This window comes from Chelonia mydas, chromosome 10 (genome assembly GCF_015237465.2).
Source record: "Chelonia mydas isolate rCheMyd1 chromosome 10, rCheMyd1.pri.v2, whole genome shotgun sequence".
NCBI classification, from domain to species: domain Eukaryota; kingdom Metazoa; phylum Chordata; order Testudines; family Cheloniidae; genus Chelonia; species Chelonia mydas.
Window position 1 is genome coordinate 37,120,290 of NC_051250.2, and position 4,578 is coordinate 37,124,867.

Sequence of the window (4,578 nt, forward strand, 5' to 3'; positions counted from 1 at the left end):
CTGCAGTATAAATATAGTCTGACTTTAAGAATGAGGTGGATCAGTTATCCCATGTAGAGAATTAACGATACTATATGCACGTATGATTGAAACTCCCCCACACCCACCCTTTTATGTACATACATAGTGTGTTGTAGACTGAAACAGGCCAGTGTTTAGACTGTCAGTTGCTGTGTGGTGGTCACTGTGACAGTTCCTCTCCCCACCCCACACCCAGTGCAACCTGGAACTGGGGTACTGCTGAGCCCTTTATTTTACCAATCTGGGTTCCCTCTCAGAGTGCTGTTGTAATAAGCTGCAAAGCCCTCCAAGTTTGCCCTCACACAAACATCCACAGGCAGGGGCCACACCCAGCTGTGTTCATGAATGTTCTGGCCAGCCACTACATGAACTAACAATAGTAATTTTGGCTCCAGCCAAAATACCCCCAGGCCAGGACCCTGGCATCTTGCGCTGGTCCAAAAAAGCCTGACTAGTAAAGATTACAATTATCCAGTCTGCCCTTCCCACAGTGGAAAGGAATATGTACAAACCTTTGTTAACTGAGCTGCGATTTTCCCCCAAACACTTCACTCACACCACACTGTTTTTAGGTAAAATATAAAATAGATTTATTATAAGTGATAACAAACAGATCAAAGGTGGTTGTATTTTGTTTAAGTAATCATATACACTACACAGGATTTGAATCAAACAATATCTCACCCTGTTAGATAGAATCATAGAAGATTAGGGTTGGAAGAGACCTCAGGAGGTCAGCTAGTCCAACCCTCTGCTCAAAGCAGGACCAACACCAACTAAAATCATCCCAGCCAGGGCTTTGTCAAAACCTCTAAGGATGGAGATTCCACCTTACAGTACAAGCAGTTTATAGATGTTTTATGTGCAGGCAGGAATCCTCTCTTCCAGCCTGGGACCAGCAGTTCCCCCTAGTTCAATCTTTGTTTCAAAAGGTGTTTCCAGGTGTTTTTTCAAGTTTAGACTTGAAATTAGATGAAGGTTCCTAACCATCAGAGGAGTGAACTTTTGGAATAGCCTTCCACGGGAAGCAGTGGGGGCAAAAGACCTATCTGGCTTTAAGATTAGACTTAATAAGTTTATGGAAGAGATGATATGATGGAATAACATGATTTTGGCAAATATGCGCAATGGCCTGTGATGGGATGTTAGATGGGGTGGGATTTGAGTTACCCAGAAAAGAATTCTCTGTAGTATCTGGCTGGTGAATCTTGCCCATATGCTCAGGATTTAGCTGATCACCATATTTGGGGTCAGGAAGGAATTTTCCTCCAGGGCAGATTGGAAGAGGCCCTGGAGCTTTTTCGCCTTCCTCTGTAGCATGGGGCACCGTTCACTTGCTGGAGGATTCTCTGCTCCTTGAAGTCTTTAAACCATGATTTGAATTAAACCATGATTCAATAGCTCAGACATAGGTGAGAAGCTTTTCATAGGAGTGGGTGGGTGAGATTCTGTGGCCTGCATTGTGCAGGAGGTCAGACTAGATGATCATAATGGTCCCTTCTGACCTTAATATCTATGTATCTTGGGTGGAGGGTGAGGCTTCTTGGTGATGTCACTTCCCCCTTTTATAGTTTCTTCCATAGGGCAGGAACCCCTTTGTTCCAAGACAAGTTCCAAGCCCAGTTTGTGGAAAAATACAAGTACCAAAATGGAGTTCAGTATCACGTGATCTCATCACATGCCCTCATCACATGCCCTTCCATGCTTCACTGAGTCATAGCAGGGGCCATTACCCATATACTAGATGGACCTTCCTCAGGAAGGTCCATCAGGTGTAGATAGGCTTCTTCCATGGTCCATTGTGAGTTAAGTGTTCTCTGATGGGCCATTCAACTTGAATAGTTCCTTCACAATGTGCTGGCCAGATGAGAAGTAAAGCTTTGTGGGTGTTATGCAGAGCAAACATACTTGAAATACAGATGCATAGTCAATATTCATAACTCCAGATACAAATATAATACATGCATACAAATAGGATAATCATTCAGCAAATCATAACTTACATGACACTTTGTACAAGGTGCATCATAATTATGTCAATCATAACACTATGGTGAACATGGGGTGCAGAGTGTCACAGTCAATTGTTGGTGTGTATTGATATGGGATGGTTAAATTGAAAATGAATATGTTCAGGGGAGTTGGTGTGCTCCAGTGACTGAATGTTTGGAGAGCACTTTTGGTGAGGGGAGTGACGGTTTTAAACTTAGTTCCTTTGATTTTTTAGGGGTTGTGTTTTCGGCCAGGAAATCCACTGGAGAAACCTGAATTCTCAGTTAACACAGGGTTGTGGTTTTGTGTGGGTTTTTTATTTGGGCGGGGGTGGGAGTGGGAATGGGTGCAAATAAATAGTAAAGGGATCAGCTCGTCTCCGCTTTTGGAGGTAAGCCTGAGGCTATTGTGACAAAGCTCTGTCCTTGTCTCCGTGGGTCCCATATTTCCTAGCGGATTTCGCTAGCCTCAGAGGCTCACTGTGACCCTCCACGTACCCCTTCTGTCTAGATGCAAGGGTCACAGCCTACTGAGCCATATTCATCATAAGCCAACAAGGGAGGTGAGGAGAAGCTACCCCCCCTTACATGGTCTCTTATCTCCCAGTCTCAGTGGTTAATCGGGGGCAGGCACAAAAGGGGAGCCCAGGACCCTCTCTACTCTCGTCTCCAGCCCAGGGACCCTAATAGTATCAGCTATGGTAGCTGACTTTTTAGAAACAGGACACATACAATTCCCTGGGCTACTTCCCTACAACAGCCCCCACTTTACCCTTACCTCAGGGCCTCCTTCCTTGTGCCTGATATGGTTTGTGCTGCTCAGTCTCTCCAACAGAATGGCTTCCTCCTACAGCTCCTGACACACACACCCACCTGACTAACTGGGAGGCTTTTAACTAGTTTCAGCCAGCCCGATTGGCTTCAGGTGTCCCAATCAATGTAGCTGTTCTCCCTACCTTCTGGAAAGTTTTTAATTGGCCCCAGGTATCTTAATTGACCTGGAGCAGCTGTCATTTGCTTATCCTGGTAACAGGGATTTGTTTAGCCTGGAGCTACTATCTCTGTCTCCTACTCCTTTCCTATAGCCCTCTGGCTTGGAGGGAGGTGGGAGACTGCTGCTCCTAGGCCCTGGGCTCTCGCTGCTCCTGCTCTAGCTACTCCCCCGGCTGGGCCAGACAACCCCCCCGGCTGGACCAGACAACCCCCCCTTCTCTACTACCTGGTTGCTGGACCACCCTGCCCCCCCAGTTGTTGCTGCTCCTGTTTCAGCCCCTTTGGGGGGGGGGGGCTGCTGACCTGCTCCCCAGAGGAGGGGAGTGAGGGACCCCACCCCCAGCCATTGCTACTGCTGCCGTAGACGACGACACCACCACCAGAGAGGGGTCCTTCCTGCTTGGCCACCAGACTGCCTGCTGGAGCTGCTGTTGCTGCCTAGAAGCTGTTGGAGTCTTGAGGATAAGGAAAAAGAGGACCATCTGCTGCTGGGGGAGCATGCAGCGCCTCTGCAGACCCCTGTGGAGGGGGCCTTCTACAGGCTGAGTAACTTTCAAACTGTGCTCTTGTGGGGGTCTTGACTGTGTTTGTGAGGACACAGGGGGTGTGGTGTGGAGCCTGCCCCTTGGTCCATCCATGTGTCCCCCCCACCACCACCAGCATCGCTGTCCCCTCCACTATCGCCACTGGCTGCTTACTCTCTGCCTCAGCTCCTGCCTCTGGGACTCAGCTGCTTGCTTGGCTTGCCACGCCCTGTTTCCACCATTTGGGCCTGAAGCAGTGGCCAGCAACATTGACTTTTTTTCTGCAAACACACATGGGTGCATGTGACCCCCTCCCCTTGGACCGACACCCCCCCTTCCCTGCAGCAGTCTCCCCCTCTCCCCTTGCATCCCTTTGCTTCCCCCTCAGCAGCTTCAGTTTGTTTGCCTGCCCTGCCCTTTTCCCTCTGCAGTTTTGTTTGCCCCGCTCCAGCCTCTGAAGCTAGCCCCTGGTTTCCTTGTCCTACCTCTAGCCTGGTTGTGTCCCCCCACCCCCCCGGCTCCTCCCTGTGGTTCCCCTGCCCTGATTAGCCCCTTGCTTCATGCACTCAAGCCCCCTCCCATGTGCTTATGCCCCTCCCGTTTTGCTTGAGCCCATGTCACTGCACTCCCCAATGCTATTATAACCTCTTCCTCCCCTAATGCAGCTAGAGGAGTCGGAATCCCATCCTGTGTGGGTGACTGAGTCCTCCAAGTTCTTGGTAGCCCCCCCATCCAGCCCTCCCCTCTGACACCCTCCTCCCTGCCTGCAGCCTAGCAGGGAGGAGTGGTTGCCCTGTTTCCTCATTTCCCTACATCCTCTCCGGTGTCTGTCCTCCATCCATGCTCATTATGGCAGGGGACAAAGTAAGTGGGAACCCTCAGGCAGCCCCCACTGCCCCTCCTCCACCTGCCCACCCCCCGTTGTCCCCTGTGGCTCCCACCTCGACTGCCATTGCCAAACCACCTGCTACCACCCCCTCTGGGGCACCGGCAGCGGGGGGCACCAGGGTAGACTCCACTGCTACCACGTCCCTTGCCCCCTCAGACTC